This window comes from Bison bison, unplaced genomic scaffold (genome assembly GCF_000754665.1).
Source record: "Bison bison bison isolate TAMUID 2011002044 unplaced genomic scaffold, Bison_UMD1.0 scf7180017864306, whole genome shotgun sequence".
NCBI lineage: Eukaryota > Metazoa > Chordata > Mammalia > Artiodactyla > Bovidae > Bison > Bison bison.
This window is the reverse complement of record NW_011494878.1, coordinates 150000-169506: the sequence shown is the minus strand read 5'-3', so window position 1 is coordinate 169506 and position 19507 is coordinate 150000. Positions and strand designations below refer to the sequence as shown.

Here is a 19507-nt window from a genome sequence, read left to right as displayed (position 1 = left end):
AAAGGCTTCCTGTGGTGGACATCCCCACTTCAAGGAAAAGACTTTCTCCAAGTCTGTGAATACCTTCGACAACAATCACATGCGATGCCTCTTCTTCATCTGATGACATCTACCAACCCTAAAATGGACTGGTGCAACACTTTGTACTCTAACTATGGACATAATGTGACTTTTAATTTTGATTATACATTGTCTCGGTTCAATGACTATTTTGCTACATATAAGGTAAATAGGTCTAGATCTAATGGTTTTTTACCTGACGTTTATCAAATATGGGATGAGGTTACATGGCTAACTCCTGAAAAAGGACGTTTAATATCTACTGCCTCTATATGCTGGGAACAAACAGAGCTGTCCCCAAAAGTTAGCCAACAACTTAATTACAATGATTGGAAACAAGTGGGATATTTGTCTCAGGAAACATGCAATGTAATCATTCCCGTGTTTTCCAATCCCAGTTCAGGTTCTCCCTTTGTCTGGCCAGGCACAAATTGGGACTGGATATCTCAGTCGCGCTGGCTTGCTCCAAACGGGACTTATTGGATATGTGGCTCTTACCTATGGGCATGGCTCCCCCCTGGTTGGATAGGGAGATGCACCCTGGGTCTAGCCTTTACTCATGGCTTTATATTTTCAGAGCTTCCAGAAAAGCCTGCTAATTTACCCCACCTTAGAACTTGGTGGGCAAGGTCTGTATTTCATTGGTATGATTATTTGGCTGCAGCGTTTGTTCCCTCTTTGGGAACTACAGATGTTATGTTATGAGTGGATGCTTTAACTAATTTTACTCAACAGGCATTACAAGATTCTCAAAAGGCTATTTCAGCTCTTAATGCTGAACAAGCACAAATTAGAAAGGTGGTTTTACAAAACAGATTGGCTCTAGATATTCTGACAGCTGCACAAGGAGGAACTTGTGCCATTATTCATACCCAATGCTGTACATATATACCTGATATGAGCACGAATGTTACTCATTTTACTAACCACACGACCAAGATGATTGGGGCCATGGATACTCCTGAAGCCTCAATTGCTTCACTTTGGGAAATGTTAACTAGTTCCCCATGGTGGACAACTATCTTAATTACAGTCATTCTGGTTGTTTTGTTCTTGCTGTTTGCTCCCTGCATCTGTAATTGTATAACTGGATTTGTTTCTAGCCGCATGAAAGCTTTTAAGTTACAAATGGTTGCTCAAACTCCTGCTACTGCTGTAGCTTCCTCCAGCTACTATTTGGGGCCCCTGGATCAGATATCCTCAATATGAGGATTAGGAGAATATGTTGTCTCACCAATTTAGGGACAACGCCCCTTGTCAGCTCGGAAGTAGTTATGGAAGTAGTTATGGAATGAGAACGACACCCCTTTTCCCTAGACAAAATAATTCTCCTAAAAGAAAAGGGGGGAATGAGAGAGTCATTTCCTAGGCAGGTTGATAGGAAATCTAGGGGTCCCCAAGGAGAGAGGGGTCTGGAATTCTCAAGGAGGAAGAAAGGACAAACTTCACAGTCTGTAGACCAGGACCTGGAGACTGGAGTTGATGAAAATGAGAGGGTAACAGGCAGGAAGGCCAGGGGTCTCCAAATGGAGGAAATAGCCTACAAGTGTCAGACATTTTTATCTCTCTTAAGCCGCAGGAGGAAACAAACTAGCAATATTTTTTCCTTCTCTGTACAAATTTAAAGGGAGGTTTCTCTTAAAATACTGTGTTGCCATAATGACACCTGGTTTGGCCTGAAGTTAACTATTCTCAAACCTAGAGATAACCAATGCCTTTTTCTTATGGAAATGTTTGTCTTAAGCTATGCTAATGTACTATGCCTTTACCCCAAACTCTGTCTCCAAGTCGGTTCCGCCTCTTGGCCCAGAACCTACTTGACAAACCAGTATGTTATACTCATATTGTTCCCCTAATCTATGTAAATGAAACTATTTGTATGGTGGTCTGCCCTTCTTCAAGATTCAAGTTAATCATTTTATGGCCCAGGATAAGCCATTTGGTGCCAAGATTATCCCCAAATGCATCTTATGGGTGAGGGGCCTGGTGCCATTCTGAATTGTAAGACATTCCTTTCTTTCATTAACAGACTGCTAGTGACTATATAACATCCAGCTGAAGACTAGCAGGGGGGTACTCTTTCTGCCCCCTTCTGATGCCTATGTCAGAAGCTTTCTCTATCTCCTTTATACTTAAATAAAACTTTATTACACAAAAGCTCTGAGCGATCAAGCCTCATCTCTGGCCCCGGATTGAATTCTCCTCCGGTGGCCAAGAATCCCGTTGTATTCGCGTGATTCAACAACAACCTTTCAGTACTCCTTTGCCAATTTTGAACTAGTTAGCTGTTACATGTAAGGTTCTAATTGTTGATTCTTGACCCACATACAGGTTTCTCAGGAGACAGGTAAGGTGGTCTGGTATTCCCATCTCTTTAAGAATTTTCCAGTTTGCTGTGAGCCACACATTCAAAGACTTTCTCATAGTCAATGAAGCAGAAGTAGATGTTTTTCTGTAATTCCCTTGCTTTTTCTATGATCCAGTGAATGTGAGCAATTTGATTTCTGGTTCCTCTGCCTTCTCTAAACCCAGCTGGTACATCTGAAAGTTCTCCGTATATGTACTGCTGTAGCCTAGCTTGAAGGATTTTGAGCATTACATTAGTAGCATGTGAATGAGTGCAATTGTATGGTAATTTGAACATTCTTTGGCATTGCCTTTCTTTGGAATTGGAATGAAAACTGAACTTTTCCAGTCCTGTAGCGACTGCTGAGTTTTCCGAATTTGCTGGCATATTGAGTGCAACACTTTTAACAGCATCGTTCTTTAGAATTTGAAATAGCTCAGCTGGAATTTCATCACCTCCACTAGCTTTGTTCCTAGTAATGCTTCCTAAGGCCCACTTTACTTCACACTCCAGGATGTCTGGCTGTAGGTGAGAGACCACACCATCGTTATCCAGGTCATTAATATCTTTTTTGTATGTTCTGTGTATTTTTGCCACCTCTTTTTAATCTCTTCTGCCTCTGTTAGGTCAGAATTGCCTCTGTTAGGCTGGAGTTAATATTGTCTTAGAATTACCACTGGTGGGTTTGTCTTTAAATTACATGAGAAACAAAAGAGTTACTAACAAAAACCCCAACAATACTGGTTTTTATGTTTACCTGTAATCTTCACTGGTATTCTTTATATGTTATTATGTCTTTAAGTTATTGTCCTGTTGTTGAGTAGCCTTCCTTCTCAGGCTAACAGACTCAGTTAAGAATTTCTTGTATGGTAGGTGTGCTGCTGCTGCTAAGTCGCTTCAGTCGTGTCCGACTCTGTGCGACCCCAGAGATGGCAGCCCACCAGGCTCCACCGTCCCTGGGATTCTCCAGGCAAGAACACTGGAGTGGGTTGCCATTTCCTCCTCCAGTGCACAAAAGTGAAAAGTGAAAGTGAAGTCGCTCAGTCGTGTCCGACTCTGTGCGACCCCAGAGATGGCAGCCCACCAGGCTCCCCCGTCCCTGGGATTCTCCAGGCAAGAACACTGGAGTGGGTTGCCATTTCCTTCTCCAATGCATGAAAGTGAGAAGTGAAAGTGAAGTCGCTCAGTCGTGTCCGACTCTTAGCGACCCCATGGACTGCAGCCTACCAGGCTCCTCCGTCCATGGAATTTTCCAGGCAAGAGTACTGGAGTGGGGTGCCATTGCCTTCTCCAATGGTAGGTGTAGCTTGAGTCAAACTTTAATCAGGCTTATCTCACCCTCATAAGCCCCTGAACCTTGGCTTTCTCCTAATCTGACCAAACACAGATATACCGAATATCCCTCTGTCCCTTAAGGGCTCATTCTAAAAAGGGCTAATCAGAGTCAGACAAATTTCCTGCCAGACTACCCCATCGTGCTGTTTGTTCACCTCCTCCACTCACTTGCCCAATTAGTTCCTGTTGTTCCTGTTAATCCTTCTTATTCCTTCCTAGGAAAGAAGATCCTTTTTCTATTTAATTTTGAGATGCTTTCTGATATTTAAATCAGGGCATTATTTCTACTGCAATAGTCTTAAAAATGTTTCTCTTTACCTGAAGCCTGGATTTATTTTTACTTGATAGCTGAAGTGTCAACTTATGTTTGTCACTGCTGAAAGAAAGGCTTTTATTTATTGCTTACTTTTAAACAGTACCATCTTATTGATAGTATTTCCTAGTATTTAATTCATTTATTTCTTGGGATTTAAAGTAACTTTCCTATTTTTATTCATAATTGACATTGATTTGCAACTTTGCTTCTTTGGGCAACTGCTGTTTTAAAAGGCACATTGGCTGTGAGACTTTTTCTGAGGTACTAAAAAAACCCTCAGGGCTGCATATGGCAGAAGTGATAACCCTAGCCCACAAACTCTGAATTCCTAAAGAAGGTGTCGGATTTCTAAAATTCTTTCAAGGTCCTCCAGGAGCCGGCTTCTGGGAGATAGAGTCTGGAAGTTCGAGCGCTCGCCGCGCGTGGTTATGGGTGGGACTTGCTCGCCTGCAGCTCCTTCTGCGCATGTGCAATACCCTTTGGGCTCTACCTCTAAAAAGTCTCAGGGGCTATTGTGGCAGACGGTTCTGAAGAGTCTAGGTCTGCGCCCCCGGCTGAGCAGGTGCGGCCCGAGTGGGAGTGGCAGACGAAGCAGAATGGTTGGGCGACAGCTGAGGGGTACCCTACGCAGCTCCAACGAGCCGGCGTGGGGCAGGGACCCTCGGCGTCAGAACCTGAGAAGGAGGACAGGTAGGCGCTGCCTAGGCGGAGTCTCCGTCAGGGGAAGTAGCCAGCGTCGGGCGAGGGGACACGGGACCTCGGTGAGGCTGCGGTTCCGCATGTGTCCGGCCTTTCCACGAGGTGGACTGCGTAGACGCGAGCCGCGAGCCGGGCAAGTGCATAGGCGTGATGTGATGGGTGAGCCCTGCCTGAAAGAGGGGGCGGGTTTGAGGGACGCTTCGGTTCAGGGCAGAACTTGGTACATAGGAATTATCCGGCAGTTACCTCGTGACATTTCATTTCCTCATGTGTAAAACTCAAGGAATTAATAACATGTGCCTCGTGGGGTTGTTCAGAAGATTGAATAATGTAACATAGTGCCTGCCAGTAAATATTAGCTGCTGATGTTCATAGAAATACTCATTCTTCTCACTCATTAGTTTGTGGCTCACACCTTCTCATGTAGGATAGTGTAACTCTCCGCTTTGTGACAAATTAGGACATTGAGACTGAAAGGACAGTTATATATTAAAAGTCATGAAACTATCTGGTAACTAGAAGACAAACATTTTCTCCAAATGTATGATCTTCTGCCTTTACTGTCTTGATTATGAAAGCCAGCTTTGCATCATCCGCAGCACTTAGCAGAAATAATTTGACGTGTTAAGACAGAATTTGAACGTTTGAATATTTCCATGTAGCACCTCTGTATCTGAGATTTCTGAATGCTTTTGGAGTCCTTGGAACGGGCAGCATAATTGTTTCTGAGTTCTGTTAACAGTCTAGCTTTCTCTGTGTTCTGAGCAGCATGCGTTTGAGTTTATTCAAGGTCTTACGTGATATTCTGTGGAATAAAGTGTACAAAGAGTTGAACTGAAGGTTCCAGTTAAATGAATTTGTCCCTTAGACGCATTTCTCATCTATTTTGGAATAAAGTGCCTCTTGTGAAGTAAGAAGGAGAAGCCTCTAGGAACAGAATACGACGTGGGAGAGAACTGCTCCACCATTTGAATGAGTTTCTTAGCAGAGCAGGTCCCAGGTTTGAAGCGCCTGTTCAGCATGAATGAAATTTGGATGATGTTGCCACATTCAGAAGCCATCATAGGCTGCCTAGTGGAACAAAGTCCGGACTTTGTTTTAGAAGAGAGGGGAACTGGGCTGAGAGGAATGAGGGAGGGTTAGGCTACTCAGGAAACTTAACTTCATTGGAAAGGTTTTGAGGAAAAGGTATGGGGAAAGGAGCTTTAAGCTAGATTGGAATAAATTCTGTTTTACCAATCCTGGTTTAACCCCACTTTCTATTTTTCACTCACTGGTCCCAAATTTTGAGCTCTTATCATAGTGAATCTGACATCTAAAAATATTCTGATGATTTTCTTACACATATCAGTATAAGAAGAGTTTTCTATTTGTCTTGTTAAAAAGTTGGGAAAAATTGGCTCTGAGGGTGCAAGTGAATTTCCCTGGTTTTGTGTTAGTGGCAGAGCCGAGAAGATATGTTGAGTCTCCTGATACCCAGGCCAGTGGCTGCTGCAACATCACTGGTAAAACATTTATTAAAAGGCAACTTTTTGAGGATCTATACATACTTTTTAAACTTTTATCCATTTTTAATGGTTTTTTTAATTAGTTGATTTTTTAATTGGAATATCATTGACTTACAGTGCTTCAGGGGTACAGCAAAGTGATTCAGTTACATATGTATTTACACACACACACACACACACACACACGTATGGATGCATCCTTGCTAAGTCATTTCAGTCATGTCCAACTCTTTGTGATCCTATGGACTGTAGCCTGCCAGGCTCCTCTGTCCATGGGATTCTCCAGGCAGGAATACTGGAGTGGGTTGTTGTGCCCTCCTCCAGGGGCACCTTCTCAACCCAGAACCCATGTCTCTTATGTCTCCTGAATTAACAGGTGGGTTCTTTACCACTAGTGCTACCTGTGAAGCGTATGTATGTGTATATATATATGTGTGTGTGTGTGTGTGTGTACATACTTTTTCAGATTCTTTTCCCTTATAGTTTATTATAAGATATTGAATCTTATAATATATATATATAGTTTCTTGTGCTATACAGTAAGTCCTTGTTATTTATCTATACGTATACACTGGAAAAACACTTAAAAAGTAATGTTACCTTAAAGTGCCTCCTTCCCTTTTTTCACAGCTTTGGGTGAATTCTCTGTTTCAAGTAGTAAATAAGAAAATAACCATGGATGTTACAATATTTGCTGTATAACTTAATGAAGGCTTAGTGTTCCTTCACTTAGAATATTGTAATTTAACCAATTTCCTTAAAATTTCTTAATTTCTTTCAAATAAAGAGCTACATATGTTGTTTTTAAAAAGTAGAAACTAATTTCATTCAGCCAGTGAAAAATTTTCGCACCCAATATCTGATGACCATAGACATGTGGATACTTTTTCCTTATGTCCCTTCTTGCCCCTTCTCCAGGATGAGAAGGATATTCCTTCACAGAGAAGCATTTAACCAGGTGATGTTTGTAGCTATTTAAATATGCAAATCCAAGAGTTGCAGGCAATCTGTACCTCTAATGATTTTATTCCTCTTTGTCTATTCCGGCTATACCTTCAGAGATTTCAGCATTTTTCCAAGACCAGCAAAATATGAAGAAATTCTGTGTGAGTTGTTGTAAGTCTTTCTACAGTTTGTTTTACAATGTATTTTATGAGGTTAATGAGTCCTAGATTTGACACAGAACAGTAGAAATATATCAAATGAACCTGAGGGAAACAGTCTAGCATAATTGTTCTCAAACTTTAATGTGCATTAAAATCACCTGAAAAGTTTGTAAAACCCAGAATGAGGCCTGAGATTGCAGGTGATGGTGATATTAACCTTTCCAGGCCAGTAGCATTGGAATAGTAAGTCACTAGAGCAGAGTTGGCAAGGAGACACACACACACACACACTCTCTCTCTCTCTCTCTCTCTCTCTTTCTCTCTCGCTCTCTCTCTCGCTCTCTCTCTCGCTCTCTGGCTCTCTCTCTCTCTCTCTGGCTCTCTCTCTGGCTCTCTCTCTGTCTCTAAGAGGTTATGCGGTTATCAGAGTGAGCTGCAAATATTTCTGACTGTTCTGGTAGTTATGACCAAAAATAAGACTCTTACATGGCTTTCATTGATCATGTGAATAAAGCTGCCTGATTCCTTTTGGAACCTAAAGACTTTCTGGCATTGAAACCTCAAAACAAAACAAAACAAAACCTTTTGTTTCTTTTCATGTAAATGATGAACATCCTTCTAGTGGCAACCATGAAATAAATGCCTGAAATCATTCTTCAATGGATGCCAATAATGGTCCCAAGTAAAACTCAGTTAATGAGGTTTCTCAGGAGACCATATTACTGATGCTTGTGTAGACAGCTTTCTGTTGTCTACAGGATTTTTTTTCCCCACTCCTGGATAAAACTATGGTTAGAACATCTACAGAATAAGTTGACTGCATGTCCTTATAATAAACTTATAAAATTCTCTATCTTGCTTAATGTGTAGTGTTCAGTTCATAGAAGAAATTTCTGCACATAATCAAATTTCAGTCTCCTTCATGCAGAATTCTTCCTCATCATTTGCTAGAATTTGGTCAGTATAAGTCACCAATAATATATATTATTTAAACACATGTAAACAATTAGCCATTTTAACTTTAGTATTTCTTGGCTGTGCTGTGTACACAGCATGCAGGATCTTAGTTCCCTAACCAGGAATCAAACCTGTTCCCCTCTGCAGTGGAAGAAGAGTCCTAACCACGAGACCTCTAAGTCCCCTACTTAGCCATTTTAAAGTGTAAGTTCAGTGGCATTTAATACATTCACAGTGTTGTGCAAGCATCATCACTGTCTAGTTCGAGAACATTTCCATCATCCCTGAATAAAACCTAATACCCTTTAAAGTCATTCTCTATTCCCCTTTTTACCCCAGTCACTGGCAACCACTAATTTATGCTCTGATTTTAAAGACTTGCCTCTTCTAGCTATTTTATATAAATGTAACTATACAATTTGTGTTTTTTGTGTCTTCCTCTTAATATAATGTTTTCAAGCTTCATCCGTATTGTTGTATGTATCAGACTTTATTCCTTCCCCCCAGCTTTGTTAAGGTATAATTGACAAAATTGTAAGATATTTCAGTTGTATATCATGACAGTTTGATGTGAAAGGATTCCTCCCATCTAGTAAACACATCTGCCACCTCACATATTTATCTTTTTTTGTGTATGAGATATTTAAGTTCTCTCTTAGCAAATTTCTAACACTTAGCAAACATTGTTTTATAGTACAGTGTTATCGACATAGTCACCATGTTATACATTAGATTCTCAGACCTTTTTCATTTTATAGCTAATAGTATCCTTTTACCAAGATTTCATTTCTTTTCGTGACTCAATAATATTCCACTGTATTGATGTACCTCATTTTGTTTATACAGTTATCAATTAATAGACACCTTACAGCTATTGTGAATAGTGCTGCTGTCAATATTTTATACATTTTTGTTCGAAAACCTGTTTACTGCCTGTACCACTGCATCTTTTCCTGTCTTGAATATTCTCATTAAAGTAATGGTTCTCTTTTTTTTTTTAAAGAAAGAAAACCTGTTTTTAACTGTGGTATTGGCTTAGTAGTGCAAGTGCTGGGTCCTGTGTTAATTATTTTTAACTGCATGAGCAACCACTAAACTTTTTCACAACGGCTGCACAATTTTACATTTTTACTAACAATATATGAGATTTCCTGTTTTTCCTCATCCTCAACAGCACTTGTTGTCTACATTTTTTTTATTATAGCCTTCCTAGTGTATGTGAAGTCATATCTTACTTTTCCCTAATAACCAATGATCACCTTTTTATGTGCATGTTGGGTAGTTCTATATCTACTTTGTGGACGTGTCTGTTCATGTCTTTTGTCCATCTTTAAATTGGGTTGTTTAATATCAAAGCATTTTGAGTTCTAGGCTTTCATCAGATATGATTTTAAAGTATTTTTTCCCATTCTTTGACTTGTTTTTCCATTCTCTTGATTGTATATACTTTGAATCAAAAAAGGTTTTAATTTTGATGAGTTTAGTTTATATATTTATCTTTTATCGTATGTGCTGTTGATGTCATATCTAAGAACTTGTTGCCAAATCAGGATCATGAAGATTTACTATGTTTTCTTCTAAAAGTGTTACAGTTTTAGCTCATATTTTTAGGTCTTTGATCTATTTTGAGTTAAGTTTGCATATATAACAGGAAGGGATCCAATCTTGTTTATTTGTATGTGGATATCCCATTGTCCCCACACCATTTGTTGAAGATACTGTTTTTCCCCCTATTGAATGGCCTTGGTACTCTTCTTGAGAATTAGTTGACCAGAGATGTATAGGTTTGTGCTAAATTGCTTCAGTCATATCTGACTCTTTGCAACCCTATGGACTATAGTCCATCAGGCTCTTCTCTCCATGAGATTCTCCAGGCAACAATACTGATGTGGGCTACCATGCCATCCTCCAAGGGAATCTTTCCAACCCAGGGATTGAACCACATCTCTTATGTCTTCTGCATTGGCAGGTGAGTTCGTTACCACTAGCCCCACCTGGTTAGTATAGGTTTATTTCCAGACTTTCAGTTTCGTTCACTGGATTTTTATGTGTTTCATTATGCCAGTTCTGTACTGTTTAGATTCTCTAGCTTTGTGGCAAGTTTTGAAGTTAAGATGTGTTAGTCTTGTAATTTGTTTCTCTTTGTCAAGGTTGTTTTGGTTATTTGAGGTTTCTTGCATTTCCATGATCTTCAAATTTAAAGATCATGTCCATTTCTGCAAAAAAAAGTCCAGTGGATTTTTCATCAAATATGTGAAACTATGGGGAGTATTCTGATCTTGACTATATTAAGTATTTTATCCCATGAACAAGGAATGTCCTTCCACTTATTTAGGTCTTTAATTTCTTTCAACAAAGTTTTGTAATTTTCAGTGAATATAAGTCTTGTACCTCATTGATTAACTCTGTTCTGAAGTATTTTATTCTTTTGGATGCTATCATAAGTAGAGCTGTTTTCTTAATTTACTTTTGGATTGTTCATTGTCAGTGTGTAGTAAAACAACAGTTTTTTTTGTGTTAATCTTGTGTTCTACAATTTTATTGAATTTATTAGCTCTAATAGTTTTTAGGTGGATTCTTTGGGATTTTCTGTGTATAGGATTATGTTCTACAGATAGAGGTAGTTTTACTTAACTCTTTCTAATTTGGATGCCTTTATTTCTTTTTATTACCTGATTTTCTCTAGCTGGAACTTCTTTTGCAGTGTTGAATAGAAGTGTCCAAAGTGAATATTCTCGTCTTGTTCCTCACTTAAGTGGGAAAGCTTTCAGTCTTTTACCCTTGAATATTTTTAGCTGTGAGTTCTTCATGCATGCCTTTGTATCATGTTGAGAAGTTCACTTCTGTTCCTAGTTTATTGAGTGATTTTATCCTGAAAAGGTTTTTGTTGTAGTCAAATGCTTTTTCTGCTTCATTTGAGCAATTTGTGGGGATTTTTATCATTATTTAGTATATTAAATTGATTTTCTCATGTTGCATTCCTGGTATAAATTCTACTTCATCGTGATTCATGATTGATTGATTGCTGCACCAGATGGCTTGTGGAATCCTGGTTCCCCTATCAGGGGTCGAATCTGTGCCTCCTGCAGTGGAAGTACAGAGTCCTAACTACTGGACTGCCAGCAAATTCCCCATGACCCTTTTAATATGTTGTTTGGGCTCAATCTTACAGTATTTTGTTGAGTATATTACATTTATATTCATAAGGCATATTGACCTTAATTTCATTTCATTGTGATTCCTTTATTTGGCTTAAATATTAGGGTAATTAACACTGGCCTCATTGAATTAAGAATTACAGTTTATCCTTGAACTACATAGGTTTAAACTGCATAGGTCCACTCATGTAGATTTTTTTAAGTGCTAAATATTACAGTACTGCACAGTCCACAGTTGGTTGAGTCTATAGATGCAGAAACAGATAAGGAGGGCCAACTCTAACTGCACTGAGGTCATCACCCCTAACCCCTGTTTTTTTCAGGGGTTGACTATTTCTTCCATTTATTTTTGGAAGAGTTTGGGAAGAATTAGTGTTAATTCTTCTTTAAATGTTTGCTAAAATTCACCAGTGAAGTCATCTGGTTCTGGACTTTCCTTTGTTGAGAGATTTTTGATTACTGATTTGATCTCTTTGCTTGCTATTTACTTTTGTATTTCTTCCTGAGTCAATTGGTTATTTCTGTGTTTCTAGGAATTTATTCATTTAAGTTTCTAATTTTTTGACATATAATTGTTTGTAGTATTGTCTTTTTATTTTTATTTTCTTTTTATTTCTGTTAGGTCAGTAAAAGTATTTTCATTTCTGATTTTAATATTTTGAGTCTTTTCTCTTTTCTTTGTCAGTCTGGCTAAAGGTTTGTTAATATTGTTGATTTATTTTCAGAGAAGCAACTTTTGGCTTTGTTCATTCTATTTTTATACTCCACTTATTTATCTCTCTAATTTTTATTGTCTGTCTTCTTGCCAGAGACAAGAATATATAATCCTTACTATATCACAGTATCACCAGGATAGAGACAAATGGGGAGAACACTGTCTGATTACAGAAGCAGAGATTGGAGTATTGCACCTTCAATCTAAAGATTGTCACATATTGCTGGCTACCATCAGAAGTGAAGGGGAGGCAAAGATAATATCTGTCTAGAGTCACAGAGGGACTTTTTAAAAATTCTAATATTTATTTAAGATTGGTCCAAGTTGATTAATACTGTATTTATTAAAGCCACATAATGTCTTATTATGAGACCATACCACATTTTAGTTTTCCATTTCTTTACTGAAAGACACTTGTCATTTCCATTTTTTCATTGTCATGTATAATACAGGCATACCTTGTTTTATTGTGCTTTGCTTTATTGCACTTAACAGATACTGCATTATTATTATTTTTTAATAAATTGAAGGTTTATGTTAACCCTGCATTGCGTCTTTGGCACATTGTTCCACAAGCATACGCGCTTCATATCAATGTGTCATATTTTGGTAATTTTCACAATATTTCAACTTTTTCATTATTATTATATTTGTCATGGTGATCTGTGATCAGTGATCTTTGATGTTACTATTGTAATTGTTTTGGACCCCCACAAACCACATTCATGTAAGATTAACTTACATATTGTATGTGTTCTGGCCGTTCTACCAACCAGCTGTTTCCAAGTTTCTTTACCTTTCCTCAGGCCTCCACATTCCCTGAGACAAAAAAGTATTGGCATTAGACCAGTTAATAACTCTACAATGGCCTCTCAGTGTCAAAGTGAAAGTAAGAGTCATACATCTCTCACTTTAAATCAAAAGCTGGAAATGATTAAATTTAGTGAGGAAAGCATTTTGAAAGCCTAGACAGACCAAAAACTAGGCCTCTTGCACCAAACTGTTAATTAAGTTGTGAATGCAAAAGAAAAGTACTTAAAGGAAATTAAAAGTGCTACTCCAGTAAACACACACATGATAAGAAAGTAAAACAGCCTTTTTATGATGTGAAAGTTTTAGTGGTTTGGATAGAAAATGAAACAAGCCACAACATTCCCTTAAATGAAAACCTAATCCAGAGGAAGACCCTAATTCTCTTTTCTTCAATTCCATGAAGGCTGAAAGAGGTGAGGAAAGCATCAGAAGAAACGTTTGAAGTTAGCAGAGACTGGTTCATGAGGTTTAAGGAAAGAAGCTGTCTCCATACCATCAAAGTGCAAGGTCAAGCAGCAGGTGCTGTTGTAGAAACTGCAGTAAGTTATCCAGGAGATCTAGCTAAGGTAATTAGTGAAGGTGGGTATACTGAATAGATTTTCAGTGTAGACAAAACATCCTATAGCCAGAAAAAGACAGAACTTCCCTGGTGGTCCAGTGGCTAAGACTCCATGTTCCCAGTGCAGGGGGCCCAGGTTTGATCCCTGGTCAGGGAACTAGATTCTGCATGCTGCAACTAAGAGTTCATATGTTGCAACTAAAGTTCTTACATAATGCAACTAAAAGATCCCACGTGCCACAGTGAAGATTCCATGTGCTGCACCTAAGATCCAGCACATCAAAATAAATAAATCTTTTTTTTTTAATCATTAAAATGTCAATTTTTAAAAAAATTTGAAGATGCCATCCAGGTCTTTCATAGCTAGAGAGAAGTCAATGCCTGGCTTCAAAGGACAGGCTGACTCTCTTGTTAGGGGCTATTGCAACTGTTGACTTTAAGTTGAAGCCAGTGCTCATTTGGCATATGAAAAGTCCTAGGTCCCTTAAGAATCTTCTCTGCTTTTGCTCTGTAAATGGAAGAACAGAGCCTGGATGACCTCACATTGGTTTACAACATGGTTTGGTAAATATTTTAAGCCCACTATTGAGACTTACTGCTCAGAAAAAAAAATTCCTTTCAAAATATTACTGTTTGTTGACAGTGCACCTAGTCATCCAAGAGCTCTGATTGAGATGTACAATGAGATTAATGTTGTTTTCAACACCTACTAATACAACATCTGCAGCCCACAGATCTAGGAGTGGTTTTGCTGTTCTCATCTTATTATTTAAGAAATACATTTTGTAAGGTTTTAGCTGCCATAGATAATGATTCTTCTGATGGATCTGGTAAAGTAAGTTAAAAACCTTCTGGAAATGATTCACCATTCTGGAAACCATTAGGAATGTTTCTGATTCATAGGAAGAGGTTTATGTATCGACATTAACAGTCATTTGGAAGAAGTTGATTTCAGCCCTCATGGATGACTTTGAGGAATTGAAGACTTCAGTGGAGGAAGTAATTGCAGATATGGTAGAAATAGCAAGAGAACTAGAATCGGAAGTGGAGCATGAGGATGTTACTGAATTACTCCAATCTCTTGGTACAGCTTTACTGATGAGGAGTTGCTTCTTATAAATGAGCAAAGAAAGTGGTTTCTTGAGATGGAATCTACTCTTGATGAAAACTGTGAAACAGTCTGTTCGGTTATGGGAAGTAAATAGTCAGGTGCCTACCTACATTTTTTTCTAAATCATAAATTTGTAAATAAATTTCCCAGATGCAAGAGTAACCAGATATTTTGGACACCCCTATTCTACAGGTGTTAGGTCCAAAATTATTCAATAACTCATTCCTTGAATACCTCTATAGCTTTTAATCTTATCATAGTCCTGAATGGCACTCTCTTATGTGCTAATTGTTATTCTTTTAACTATATATTTTAGATGTATACATGGTTATGCTGTGGCTCTATGTTCATGAATATTACTCTAATATTTTTTTTAACCTCCTCAGTGAAACCTACCCTAATAGCAGGAATAGATCTTTTGTCCCCTTTGTAATCTCTATCAACTTTGCACATCTTCTCACTATAATAACCTCTTATTGTAGTTATATGCATGTATGTTTGTTTTCAGATTATATGCACCTTGATAAAAATAACATTGCTTTGTCTTCAGATTCCCCCAAAGTAGGAGAGTTCTTTATGGCTTGCAGGCACCAATAACTTATAACAATAGTAGGGAATATCTATTATGATTTCTGCCTCTCCAACCAAGTAGAATGCAAAAGTAGACATCACACACTTTTTTATTAATTCTGAATAGTGAACAGTATAACCACTTCATGCATATTTTCCATGTCTCCCAGTTATGTTACTTGAATTTGAACACAAATGTGCTATTTCAGGGATCCTTATCATTTGAGGATGTAACTGTGGGCTTCACTCAGGAGGAATGGCAGAAGCTGGACCCTGCTCAGAGGACCCTGTACAGGGATGTGATGCTGGAGAACTATAGTCACCTCATCTCAGTGGGTAGGGATTGTTTTCCGTGTAGATTCCTAGTTGCACATCCTTGCTTGGTTGCTAAATCCTGTGGAAGCTTTTTTGGGTTTGATCATATTTAGGCTTCAGATTTAGGGTGATTAGAAGGATTGTTGAAACACTATAAAGAATGTTTTTCTTTTTCTAGTAAAAGTTTGAAATGGGTGTCTGAAGCTTCATTTTCTGTTTTCTTCAGAAGCCCCAAAGCCTGTGAGTCTAGCCCAATTCCCATGTCATTTCCTGTTCACAGGGTATTGCATCCCTAAACCAGAACTGATCTTCAAGTTGGAACAAGGAGAGCATCCATGGGTATTAGAGGCAGAGTCTCCAAGCCAGAGCTACCCAGGTGAGTTAGGGTGTGTTAAACAGGACACCTGGTGACAGGTATGAATTCTTTTATTCTTAATTGTTGCTCATATGTTCATTTTTTTATTCAACAAATATTGAGTACCCACGAGCATCACTCAGGTTTTAGGTGTTGGAAGTACACCAGTGAACTAAATTTCACCCCTGACCTCATGGAGATTACATTCTGGTAGGGAGAGAAGGACAATCAAAAAATAATAACACATGTATATACATAAAATTTGCCACTAAATACCAAGGAAATCGAGAAGGGTAAGAATGATGGAGTGTTATACTTTAGAAAGGATATCAAGAAGGGCTTTCTGATGATATCAACTTGAATAAAATGAGAATGAGAATCGTGGAGAGTCTTGATGGCAAAGGTAACATCAAATGTCAGTCTACTAAGGCAGGGATGTATTTGATGTGTTTGAGGACACATAAATATCACTCTGGATTGGGGGAAAAGAATGAGCAATGAATAGTAAGAGTTGGCATTGTAAAGGCACTGGGAGCTCAAATTATGTAGGGCTATTTGGGCCATGATAAGGACTTTGATTTTATTCTGAGATGAGAAGCCATTGGCATAATTTAACCCAGTAAGCAACATACATTGATATGTCTTTTAAATTGATCTCTCTAACTGCTGAGTGAAGAAAATATTGGGGGAAGAGGGCTGAAAGCAAGAACATCAATCAGAATAGTATTTCTGTCTGTGTAAATGTGACGGTAGCTTATCCTTGGTTGAAAGTGGTGAGGAAGAATAAAAGTGATTGGCTTATGGATGTATTTTGAGGGTGGGAACCTATAAGATTTGCTGTTGAATTGGACAAGGAATATGAAAAAAAGATAAGAATCAAGAAAGACTCCAAGGATTTCATCCAGAAAAACTGGATCAATGAGCACCAATTGCCAAGATTGGGAAAAAATGGGGAGAAACAGTTTGGGAGGAGTCAATAGGAGTTTAAATTGCACACATCAAGTTTCAAGTGACTATAAAATATTCAGGTTTACTTGTGAATCAGCATTTGGGTATATAAGCAGAAGTAGATTAGGGAAGAATCCAGGTGGTAGATATTTATTTGAAAAGTGTCAGCTATCACAGTATTTAAAGCTTCAAAATGTAGTATTTAAAGCTTCAAAATGTAGTATTTAAAGCTAAGGGATTAGATAACATCTCTCCTTAGGAGGAGGAATGCACATATTTGAAAGGTCTTAAGGCTTATACCCTGGGACACTACCTTTCAGAAGACATGAGAATTAGATGGCTCAGCAGAAGAAAGAGAAGCATTTGCAGATTGGGTGGAGAATGTGGTGTCCTATAGCTAAGTGAAGACAGTATTTAAAGGACAGAGTGAACTTCTTTGAAGAAGGATGTGTGAAGTCAGCATTTTCTCCATCCTTGCCTCAGGTCATTCAGAATCATTAATATAAATGAACAATACACATTCAGTTTATGACACTAGAGAATATCTAAAATCGCAAATCAGCACAAGTATAAAAGTGTTAAAATCACTGAAAAACTCAAGTAGGAGTATATTTATGGCAGGTGGATGGAAAAAAGCATTTCTCTTAGTAAGAGAAATTGGCAAAGTACTTTTCAGGGACAAAGTCAAGTAAATACTCTTGAGGTGTGAAACCTAACCTTTAGATTAACCACAATGTTGCCCCCAGGGAGGCAGAACTTCTTTGGATACAGTTTGGTTCTGTAAAGCAGACTCATTCGGGCTAAGTGTGGAAACAGATACTTAAACCGTATTTTTAAGTAGCAGTCTTATTTCTCTGACAATGTAAGAAAAGAGACTTTCTGTTTGTGGGGGGGAAAAAAAAACCCTCTTAGACACCTAAATGTGGGTTAATGAACTTACATGCTGTCTTAGTGGGTAATCCTAGAACACTGAATTTAAAGCAAAAACGTACTTGATAGTAATTAGCTAGGATGTACAGTCAGTTCAGTCACTCAGTCGTGTCCAACTCTTTGTGACCCCATGGACTGCTGCACGCCAGGCTTCCCTGTTCATCACCAATTCCTGGTGCTTAATCAAACTCATGTACAGATCACCTTAAAAAATGAGCAAATGAGGAGTAAGGCTGGTGAAGAGGAATGGTAGGTACAAAGGGGCCATTACCTAGTTAGCTATGGCTGTATGATAAGCACCTCTGGTTTCACAGTCAGCAAGACTTCATAGTCTTCATGTGAACCACTGTGTCCTCAAACAGTCTGCCAGAGAGGTGGAAGGGAAGTTTCTGTCTTCTTGTTCCTCTCTCATTAGATAAGACTGGTCTGTAGAGTGTTTAACTCCCTCTCACTTATGGGTTATATCAAACAGCCTCTCTAGGTAACTGCTGGGGAAGCCAGAGTCTTCATGGCTCCAGTTCAGCTCCTTAGGCAATGTAGTCTCTGTGAAGTCAGCACAACTTTTGGTGTTCCTCAGTTGGTAGCTGCAGTGGTGCCAACCCTGACTCCATGATTACCAACAGAGCAAGCCACTTGCTACTCTGTTGAGAAAGGAATGCAGATCTGAGTTGATCTATATACCGAGTCTGGTATGTGTGTAAAGCACTTGTTCATAAGGAATTATCCTGTTGGCCTAAGACATGGCTCTATTCCTTCTCCCAAGTAAACCTCATCTAGTTGGCTGTTTCTTAAAAAGCTCATGTTCTTTGAAGCTGAATAATCAAAAAGGAACCAGCACAAATTCATTCAAGACAATTACAAGAAAAAAGGGGTGGAAAAGGTAACAAAAGTAGTAGATTAGATAAAGTTGTCTTACGATCACAGGGAGAAGGCAGTGGCATCTCACTCCAGTACTCTTGCCTGGAAAATCCCATGGATGGAGGAGCCTGGTAGGCTACAGTCCATGGGGTCTCAAAGAGTCGGACATGACTGAGTGACTTCACTTTCACTTTTCACTTCATGCATTGGAGAAGGAAATGGCAACCCACTCCAGTATTCTTGCCTGGAGAATCCCAGTGACAGAGAAGCCTGGTGGGTTGCTGTCTGTGGGGTCTCACAGAGTCGGACACGACTGAAGCAACTTAGCAGCAGCAGAAGCATGATCATAGTAGTTATAAAGTACATAAGAAATGTTATAAAATATTGAATCATGAATTTTAAATAGGATAATGCATCAATTACTATTGTGATAGAAGAATTCAAGAAATCTGCTGCTGCTGCTAAAAGATGAGAAGGATGAGAAAGATAAGCAAGAAGAAACTGACATAAAATTTGATGTAAATAACAGGGAATAAAAGAGATTCAATATGCATTCCATAAAAGCAATTCCTTCTCCAAAATAGAAAATCTTAATAACAGCCAGAGGGAAAGTCACATTGCCTCCTAAGGAATGAGACACTGCTCAGTTGAGTTCAGTTCAGTTGCTCAGCTGTGTCCGACTCTTTGCGACCCCATGAATTGCAGCACACCAGGCCTCTCTGTCCATCACCAACTCCCGGCATTCACCCAAACTCACGTCCATCAAGTTGGTGATGCCATCCAGCCATCTCATCCCTGTTGTCCCCTTCTCCTGCCCCCAATCCCTCCCAACATCAGAGTCTTTTCC

The 19507-nt window shown here is 38.8% G+C and overlaps 1 pseudogene; it reads left to right on the top strand.

The window, feature by feature from the left end:
• The window catches only part of LOC104997326, a 58805-nt pseudogene that overhangs the window by 29652 nt on the left and 9646 nt on the right, over positions 1-19507 (top strand).